This window comes from Colletotrichum spaethianum (genome assembly GCF_022836535.1).
Source record: "Colletotrichum spaethianum MAFF 239500 DNA, contig37, whole genome shotgun sequence".
In the NCBI taxonomy this organism is placed as follows: Eukaryota; Fungi; Ascomycota; class Sordariomycetes; order Glomerellales; family Glomerellaceae; genus Colletotrichum; species Colletotrichum spaethianum.
In genome coordinates, this window is record NW_026054807.1 from 363931 (window position 1) to 374680 (window position 10750).

The following is a 10750-nucleotide window of genomic DNA, read 5'->3' on the forward strand; positions in this document are numbered from 1 at the left end:
TAATTGAGAGCCAATAGTGAGGGCCGCTTGAGAGGTACTACATTCAGTTGTTTTGCATGTTCAAAGACTTGAGAATAAGTAATCTTGATACAAGTTTAAACTTGCCATAGAAAGAAGTCTACAAAATAAAAAATAAAGTAAAAACAAAAAATAAAACCCATGGTACAGAATTCTTGCTTTCAACTCGATTGATGGTCTCATCCCTAATTAATATTGTCACCCTCTAATTCCAAGGCCGAAGCTGACCACCTTTCTTTAACATGTAAGTCTGCCCCTTGAGCCATGAGCTCTCTGGTGCAAACTTGTCATAGACCACACTAGTGTTTCGGTCAAGAATCCGACTAAGATCACCGCCGATGACTGACAAGCCTCGGACGAAAGAGTTCTTGGTGACAACCCAGGTGCTCGTCTCATCGATATGCACGGTCATTCCTCCACGAACGTTGATGAGAGACGCGTTTGCGCCGCCATTCCATGTGCTGTTGGCTAGCAACTGAACGACAACATTGCAGCTACTTTGTGTGACGATGTCACCTGGAATACTCTTGGTTCTCATTATAGTAAGTGATGAGTTAGAGGATACGGGGTTTCCGCTCCAGCTCTGGGGCTCGATTTCTTCGAGGCCCCTCGATACTTTGTTCGTATCTGCGTGAAGAAGAATTCCTGAAGGATTGTCGATCCTTGCATCCATAAGTATAATCTCAGCTGAGAAGGTTGCAAGGTAAAAGGCTGGGCTCTCGCGGGCCGTAAGATGCAGGAAAGTCGCCTCCAGCGTGCCAGTACTATGCTGTGTGGTGATGGACTAATCGAAAAAGAGAAAAACGCCAATCGTTCCCGAAGTGACGACTGAACCGTTTAGATAGACGTACTGGGGTCCTTCCATGATAATGGCGGGAGATTCTTCCGCCCATCCGGTTGGGTTATAACACATTGTTCGCCCCAGAGAGTAGATCAATGGGGAGCCCGAGCCGGTGATGTAGGCAAAACCCCCACGACTGTTAATATTGAGTCCGGCAAGGGTAGGCGACCTGTAGCCACCCGAGCAGTGGCGGAGGTCGATGACATTAAGCGTAGCATCTTGGATGGTGAAGAGCCAAATTGCACCAGTGCCACTGCTGTACAATCGAGGGGCATCGAGAGTGACTGACGTTCCGGCTCCTGTAGCATATAGGTTGATCGATCCGTTGTGGGTTTCGATACTGCCAGAGAATCTTAGATTAGTCGTTTCGCCCTAGCTCGGTCCGGGTTAGTATTATCATGATAGAAGCCTCCAGGCGGCAGGTAGGAACCATTTACCGCTAGAATGGCTGAATTATGGCCAGCCCCAAGAGACCGGGGGAGATCTTCGGGTGCTCCGATCTTGACGACTTCTGCTTGTAAAAGTTCGACAATGGCCCCGGTCATGTAAAGCACGCTGGTCTGGTTGAAGGTGGTCGAATATACCTTCCCGGCCTCAAACGTCTGAGATTGGTCGAAGATTCTTTGAGCAACGACTGAGATGGAATAAGTATCAGGGCTGCTATATCAATTGCTCTTTGATCATGTTGAACTTGAGGTAGCTACTATCAACATACTTGGTCTGTTTTCGGTCGTGCTTGGGATGTAATTGGGGCGGACAGTGTTGTCGGTAGCCCAGTGACTGGCGTGGTAGCCATTGTCTAGACATGGATCCAGTTGTGCAAGAATTGGACTCTGGACGTTAATCTTAAGTCCCAGAATTACAACAAGCAATGCGACAGAGGTTCTCGTAGCCATGACTAGACCGAGGGAGACTGGGTGCTTGCAATCTATGTGCTTTAAGGGGATGACCCTGAACTGAACTTGTTTAAGTAACGTTTTTTGATACCGACAGACTCGTCATTCAGTGAAACAATAATCTAATGGTCTGAACTCATACAGTCTACAGACGGGTACGATCTGGTTTGTACGATGAAGAAGTCTTAGAAAATAGCGATGAAGTCTTGGTCGTGTAGCCACGTGCTCGATTTGTGGCCCCTCGGAGGATGTGCCGATATGTTAAGTCATTTTCCTTCTCACGAGCTAATGTTCTCTAGTCGCGCATTAGTATCTCATTCATCAGTATTTAGCATGATGCTCTGTTTAGAAAAAATGCATAGTCCAACACATTACTAACCGCCTCTCTTCATGCTGCACTCTGGAAGTTCTAATTTGATGGTTGTGACGACCATCGCGTTTTTGGGCTTGCTGAGCAGTACTGAGCTCGGAGACTTCCTTTGAAACATCTGAGAATCGGTGCAACGCGACAGGGGCTTGAATTTTAACGAAAAGGCGCAAGCGAGCCAATTCTGTTTCGTTTGTAGACGGGAATCTAAGACATTTAGATTGACTAGTGGCAGTTTGGTCCATCCAGACCTTGGTGCTTCGACGTCCAACTCACGGCTTCCCAACTGTGTTAGCAAAATTCACGTATCAAACGAATCATGTCATTGTTCAATTATTTATGAAGATTACGGACTTGTCCTACTGGCAATCATTACGTCGCAAGTGGGAAACTTAAGAGAGCCTTGAAGTATCACAGGACGAAAAGTGACAAAGTATCGGTTTGGCGTATGATTGAGTTTCTTGTCCCGGTCATTGCGAAGCTTACTCCAGAATCTCACCGTCGATTCCTTCTGTCCCATCGCGAGGACCCATGTACATGATATCGTGGAAAATCTGAACCCAAATATCATTCTCTTTTCTCCACCAATACTGCACCTTTACCAGAAGACTCTCCTCCTGGTCTACTTGAACTTCTAATGAGTCATCCCATAAATCTACTCTCATGCCAACCCATCCCTCTTGTACCGCCTGGTTCTGGACCTCTCCCGCCGAAGCAAAGCCAGCGGGGGCAACTTGTTCGTCGGTGCCAAATTCGTACTCAGCGTCTCGAAGTGGCCGAATTGTGTAGACGCCTCTCTTCTTGGATTTCTTGGCTGAAACTATTTCTGTTGTGTTGTTTTTGGAGGCGTACTCGTGAAGGTATCCCACGATGGTGCTCCGATTTTTAGCGGCAAAGGAAGGATTCGGGCGACATATTTGATAACAAGATAGACTGAAAAACGCTCCTTTGGCATCAATATCCGAAGTATGTCGATAAGAGGCGTATATCGTCTTCAGGTGAGTAGCGAGATCGTCATCACTCTGCGGGATACTCATAGCTAGATTGTGACGCCGACGATGGTGAGATTTCTGTTAAAGTAGTCTCGAGTTCACAAGGTGAATCAGGCAATATTGTTTGGACATATTAAAATTGAACCAGTATGTGGGTCTTGAAGCATTTATGTTCCAAGATGATGCCAAGTTGACATTAGCTGTGGCGTCCTGGCTGATCGCTGTCATTGGTTGAGTTAGGTCAGCTTTTAGCTTCATGCAAGACAGTCGCTATTTGAGCAATCACGTCGTCTTTCACAGCGCCCTTTCCGATCAGTGACTCATCAGCTTACACGATCACGAATGTGAACCACTACTCATGCGAACAACCGGTCTAGTTTGATGAACAACTATACTAGGCTTCGAGAAGCTGGGATGTGGTACACGCATGCTGTAAAGCAGATACCAGTCCTCAAAGGTACATTTGTGCCCTCATGGGGAGCTCTCACTGATTATTGAGAACCATGTCTATGAGGGAAATCATGATTGCCCTAAGTCCATTTTACCCAGAGAATCTGGGCAACTAAGCGTTCCGGATACACCCAAGACTTGGTCAACAACACCAAGGCGCCCATGCGCATGCAAATGCTTGTTTTCTGATGTAAACTTGGCTAATGTCAAGTTTTTGTTGCGCAAAACCCTGAAAGTTCCTCTTATCCGGAACAAGACGCAAAGCATTATCTGAGGTGCAGAAGCAATGTTCCGAGATCCGTTGAATAAAAGGAGGTGTGCAAATGCCTATCTGTTGCTGGGAGCCTGCCGTACGCAGCAGGGTTATCAGGTTGGAAGTAGCTTGTATTCCCTCAGTACAATCCAACGCGAAGCCAGTTATAAAGTCAGGGCCGCTGACAAAGCTGGTCGAGTTTGCTTGGAAAGTAAAGCTGTCTATCTAGGCAGAATCGACTCACACCACGAGGAATCGTGATAGTATCCTAGGTTTGAAGTAAGCAAACGGCAAATTCAAGAGATCAAGAGCTGCTTTGTATTTGTTTTCGAAGGGTTTCTTAGGTGGGGTTCTCTACAACTTTGGAAAGGCTGGATCATCGGCTCGTCCACATACACACAAACACCTGTTTCGTACTTGGTGGGATGCTCCAGGGCAAGTATGGCACAACAAGATACCTAGCGGCTGCTAATCAGCTGGAACTCGCCCTTAGAAGCACAAGCCAGTACTTCTTGGACCCTTGAAGACCAGGCCCCCGGGTAACTACTGTACTTCCAACACGTGGCATTGACCACGGCCCGCGGGCATCTTGTTTCAGCTTAGGAGTTGAGATGCCGCCTGGAGTCCGGCACTAAACCCAGCACGGATGAGATGAAAGCTGAAATGTTTGGAGTCTTTTAGCTGCGACCTCCGTTTTATCTGTTTTGGGATATCCTAGAGCAAGCTTCCCCGAGAAGAGTCTAGGAATGATGAAGTTACCGTTGTAGTCGGTTGGATACTTCTCTAAAAGTCGCGGCAAAGGAAAATGAAGAGAACAAGAATCAATCACCGGCAGAAGAACAGCGTGTTGGCAGTCATGAATAACTTTTGCAATTGCCACTATTTAATCTGGTGCCCATTCAGCCCCCCCCCCCCCCCCCCCCCCCATTTTGGAACTTCTGTACGTACGCTGTAATCGATGTGTCATAACCCATCTGCAAGCCATCTGATGACTCGGAGCGACTTCATCACATTGTGATGTCTTTGGCTGACCTCTCGCAAGGCGTAGTCCCCCATCATAGCTATCGGAGAGCAGCCTCCGGTCGGAGACAGCTCCGAAGCTTCATCCGTGTCTTGGCTCACACCATCTTGAAAATCAAAGTTGAGAGATGCGTTGGAAAGAGGAAGTCTATAGTCCTTAAGATGAGTGGCAGAGGAAGGTGCAAAAGAATCATTCGCGAAGCGGCTTTCGGTGGATTTGTGTAGTCTTTTCATCATTCGAGATAAAAGGAAGACGACTGAATTGACGTCCAGATCGAAGGAGCTAACAAGACTGTGTTTGCTCATGTGTCCGCTGGGGTTGTTCCTGAAGAAAGGTTGCGACAGGTTGAAGTCGCCTCCGGGACTCGGTCCCTGACTCTGTCGCGAACATTGCAGGCGAGCCCTCAACGCACCGAGAAGCTCGTCATACGAATCCAATAGAAGTAGATAGCTCGTTATGAAAAGAGAAATTGTAAGTGCAAGATTGGGTGACTGCTGACGCTGATGCTGATGCTGATCTTGTCGTTCTATTGTAGTGTGTGGGGTTGCGTTGCTGATGAAGGGAGTAGGATCTGATGCCGGCCCCCAGGACGTTGGCGGTGAAGCGGATCGTCGTCCTTCAACACTCCCCTTTAATGTTGGCAAACTTTCCACAACGTCGATGAGTGTCTCCGTTGAGTGCACCGTGGTGTTGATGAGTGTCGATAGCCCGTCAATATCCTGTGCATTTGCCATGTGCTTCGCGAACAACAGTGATTGAAGGTCAAACAGACGCTGAACTGCTGACTCTGACGGCCTCACGTGGACCTCGGGCGAGGATGGGAGAGTGTCACCGGTGTATGAACCGGCGCGACACATACTAGGCCCTTGTTCACAGCCAGGTACCCAAGAGTCGTCTGAGTGGTTGGGCATGGAGCCAACGGTTGTTGGAGGAGTAAGGGGCATGTCATGCGACCCAGCTACGAAAGTGCTCTCGTGTTGGTCCAAAAACCCCAAAGAGTCAGTCTCCATCCATTCTGTCGACATTAGTCTTGTGTCGTGCTCTTGTAAAAGCCCAAGTAATGGGTCTTCGAAGTTATCGGTCCATTCGTGTTCTCCATCTTCAGCGGGATGGCTTGGTATAATTCCGAGACCATACTGGAAGTCGCCGGTTTCGTTGATGTTGGTTGGGAAGATGTCGGACTGAGTTGATTGTATTGTTATGTTGGACATTGTTGAGGATCTGCGGTATGTGGTTGATGGTGTTGACTGGGCGGTGTCTTGGCTCAACCGCTTCTTGGCCGGTCGGCCCATTCGGCGAGGAGGGCTATAGAAACAGTCGATTTGAAGACGTTGGCACCTCTCGCATTTTGCGGCGCCGGTTTCTCTCGAGCACCGGCTCTTCAGCGCGCGGCAGCGGTCGCAGGCACTTCTTTGTGAGAACAGCATGTCTGCGAAGGTTTCAAATACTTTTGGACGACAGGAGAGAGGAAGCGCGTTCTTACAATCAACTGGAAGACAACAGCCGAAACTTATGTGATTTTGAATTTCCGGAACTGCGGTGCTCAAAATAGTCAACCTTGCCAAGATACCGCACTAGTCGGTAGCCTAGCAGTGCCAAGTCCCCGGGGCGTTCGACTCATGCCAAGGTTCTCTCGTGGGGGCGGGGGACACGTCAGATCTAGATGAGATGTCTCGGTTGAACCTGCCTGCTGCTTTGGGGATTGACCCTCATGCGCATGGTTGATTTCTTATTTTAAGGTTTCCAGGAAACTTCCCACGTATGACATATCGATTCAGTGCTCAGAGGTAGTCATGGGTATGTCAAGATGACTTGGCGCGCATTGTCTTTACCACGGCTCTGGATTGTCGTCAATCATTCGGTCATTACGTGTGGTGCACAGGGCTGTCTCTGGAGTAGTACGGTACAGTGCCGTTTAGTCTTAACGACAGATTTCCGCCGAGCTTTCTGGTCCCCGTAAAGATCAGCGAATGCCCACCTTCACCCCCCCCCCCCCCCCCCCCCCCGAACTCCCTTTCACTTATGATCCGCCCTATCGCAGAAGTGTGCAGCGGAGTTATGCGCCCGTCGAATATCATCCATTCAGGCGCAAGGAACGCTGCAAATCGAGGCCATTGAAGTGTGCGAACGCCTCGCGCTATCGCATCTTGAATGGGAGTCGCTGTATTCGACAGGTGCACTGGTAAATCAGACGTCGCTGGTGGCAGCTTCATGAGCAATGCTAAAAACAACACGCCGCCAAGGCCAAAGCCCCAGTGAAGTCCACGTTTGGGATCGAGTTGGCCAAGAGATTGATATACAATCGAGTTCAGAAACGTGGAAGGGCCTAGCATAGACCCAGTTTTGAAAAACAGAAGGCCCTAGGAGATCAATCAGCGCGCTTCAAGAGGGGTCTTGGCAAGTTTGAGCTGCTCGAGTCGGCTTGAAATCTTAGGACTGGATACCCTGCAATACTTCTGGCCCCGTCTTGTTGTCGAGCAAGTAAGGTTAGGGTTTCTATTTGCCCCGAACAGCATCCAGTGCTCACATTTGTATTATTCCAGGGGTGGCACTGGCTTTCTTTTGAGCGCAGCCGTTAAGCCGCCGAACGTCCTAGTGCCCGCAGTCGCGGGTTTCGTGTACCGCTCGATCGACACCTGCGGCACGTGAGTCTATCTCGGGGGCTGTGGTTGCTTGATGCCAGCAATGGCAACGTTGAAGCATGGCTCGGGCTCTTGGCGTTGGATGATAAATAGATTTCTTAAGAAAAATGAGTATTGCCCCATTACGAAGAGGAGTGGACATGAAATTGACGGGGAGCGTGAAAGAAACCGCGTTTGCGCAATCGTATTCCGCATTCATTCAGAGTGTGCTTACCATAGGACAAGTCTAATTGAATCATGACTTGATGACTATCGCTTGTCCAAGCAATCTAAGATGGCAAACGGAAAACGGGGATACCCGAAGCTGTGGGACGACAAGATGAACTCGTGGATCAAGTAAGACTGACACCGGAACTTACCCCGAAAAACTCGCTCTCAGCTCTGATTATCGGTCCAATAATTTCAATTTCCTGCTACGAGCGAGTCGTTGCCCCTTGAGTCATGACGGGCTTGTTGGGTCCCCTTCTCACTAGTAGCGTCCAGGCGGCCTGAGCGCATTGTGCAGCCCAACTTAATCCACAAGGAACACCTCTCAAATCGTTTTTGCTTACCGTGCAATTCTATTCCAAGACAACGATACCGGATAGCGTTGACCTTCAGACCTGGAAATTATGAGTTGACACTAAGCTTGAGCTTTGTCAGACCGTGAGGATTTCAGCGAGCACGCACAGAGCCGCGCGCCTGAGGCATTAGAGTCCCTTCAGGCTCTGCAACCTATCAACCCCAAAATCTCACAAGATTGACGGCAATCTCCTTACGATTGAATACCTACTACTCAACCATTTAGGGAACAATGACTCTCCGAGAGTCATGCACGTTGTCAGGCTGTTCTTGAAGTAAATAAAAAAGCTAAAATTGGGGGCCATGGGTAGCTCAAGGCTCTATGACCAATAGCAGTGGACCAATTTCATACTCGATGAAGAGCCTCCGGAGCCCTTGGTATCCGGTGCAGAGTGCGCCCGGTATTGCCGAAAACGACATGTAGTCAGTCAGTCCGTTAGTCAGTTAATCAGTCACCCTCGGGATCAATGAGGGTCTGGTTGTGTAGGAGGCAGCTGCCTCCCATGGCCGATGGGAACTAGTAGCTAAAGTTCAAGTTTTTCACGGAATACAACTCCTGCTTGGCCTATGGAACGTCGGTAACTGGTCTACAGAAGAACACTCTATTCGGGAACTTTAAGTCTTACAATTCAAATGCAATCGGGGTTTAGTTGCCGGCCACACTAGTCCTGGACATAGTTCGTTGAGAAAATCGCTGACCATCCGCTTTTCATCGCATGCGAAGGCTAGACTTGTAGGGATAATACCTCGGAACCCTCCCACGCACTCTTTTTTTCGTCATTTCTTACCTCTGTGCTGTGTCATAGGCTGTTTTGGTCTATTGTTCGGTTGCATATTCCTTTGGGTCAACAAACGGGCAGGCTTTCAGACCGGGACAAGCTGTGGGCTGCGACATGGTGCGTGTCTCGCAAATATAAACAGATTAATGGCCAAAGCGTCGAGACATGGTTCTGCTACCTACCTACAGTGCCGGGTCATTAGTCTGGCCACACCAATAAGGGTCACATGATGTTCTGCCCCACATTATTCGGGGCTGACAATCCATCCAGCATAATATTTCAGTGTAAGCTCTAGCTAAAATTAATGCTTCTAAAATCGCGTATACTAGCCACGCGCCTTAATACATTCAGTAATCGAGAAGTCGCTGCTTCCTCCTCCGGTTTGGCGGCACATCCCAATCGGGCATGGCGCCCTCGCCGCTTTGCACGTGCACCCCTGTCCTCGCCAACGAACCGCGCCCATAAATACGTCGCCATTGCCGGCTCGCGGTGGCGCCTTGTTGTACACTCTACAACTTCTCCCAACACATTCACGACACCACTGCTTCTTGGTCTCTTCGTCCCCCTTTTACCTGGAACATGTTTGCGGGCGTTGTAACCCGGCTGCTTTCATTTCGCGCCCTCGTTTCGCCGCTCCTCATTTCGTCTTCCGCCACTTACATTTCCGGGAAACCGTGGCCAAACCGGGTGATACCCTTTTTGCCCTGATTCACTTGACATCGTCGTCATGTTGATCAAGTCATCGAAAAGAATACTAAACACATACCTAGACAGAAATGAGTCTTTCAACATGGACCTAATATCTTGGTGATTCGGTATCTTCATTGAGGCCAACAGCACTGGTACCACCCCGCATCCCTGGTACTAAGACGACACAGACGATCGGACGTGGTGTCTCCCGATACCCTCCAGTCGGCCTCGATCACTGCCCCTAGTCCGCTATCAGCAGCCCTTGCTCTTGATACCAAACTCTGGTGCTCGCCTTGCTTCAACCCCTTCATCTATTCTTCCTGTTCGGTCCGATTTGCGAAACGCGGGTCATGGGTACGACTTGATCACTGCCTGTTGTGCGTGTCCGGAGCTTTGACGACTTGGGCCTTTCGTGAGTACGCCTAGGGCTATGCCTCGGTCATCATACCTATTTGATGTGTTACCAGAGCAAGAAGAGGTATGGCTGACCCGGAGATATCTCCCTTTGGGGTCTTCATGATGGCCCCTCTCGCCCGGCGACTCCGAGTCACCTGAGGGATCAAATGTGAAAGGGATGAGCTCTGGGTCCCACATTCACCCTCAGTAATTTCAATGAGTGGCCTAGGAAATGATGATTTGAAGTTCGAGAGTGGTCGAGGAAGCGGTGAGGAGGACCTCGGGTATCACTGATGGAAGTAAACGGAACCATTAGCACTGGCGGCTACGCCGAGTCCTTGTGTGGTAGGCCAACCTTTCAATCTTGCTATTGTGTATCTATATATATTGAGGAGAAGACGCCTTCGCTTTCAATCGCTATTTGAGCATTACTTATCGTACTCCGTAAATTATTTGACTAATACTCTTCAATCATGTCAATCGATCTGGACAAGATCTGTTTCTACCAACCACCAACACCGGTTGTCCGTCAACGAGCACCCAAAGCAACAGGACAACAGAGCAGCAGCGCAAATCCCTCCATCACAGAGGATGTCGCCGTGAAACCTACGATTGGATCCTACACGCATCATGGAGACGCAAGCTCAAGCAACAAGTCTGCTGGGCTAGCTCCTGAGGTCCACCGGGAATCAGTCGGCGGCGTGCTTACCCCGAGGGACATCACCTATAGCCGCATCGGCGGCGATACCATACCTAGCAAAACACCTGTCCCTATGAAAGAGCCTTCGAAATTGAGCGTGACAGGCGATGGCAGGGCATCTGAGACATCAGTGACTCGGTCGTT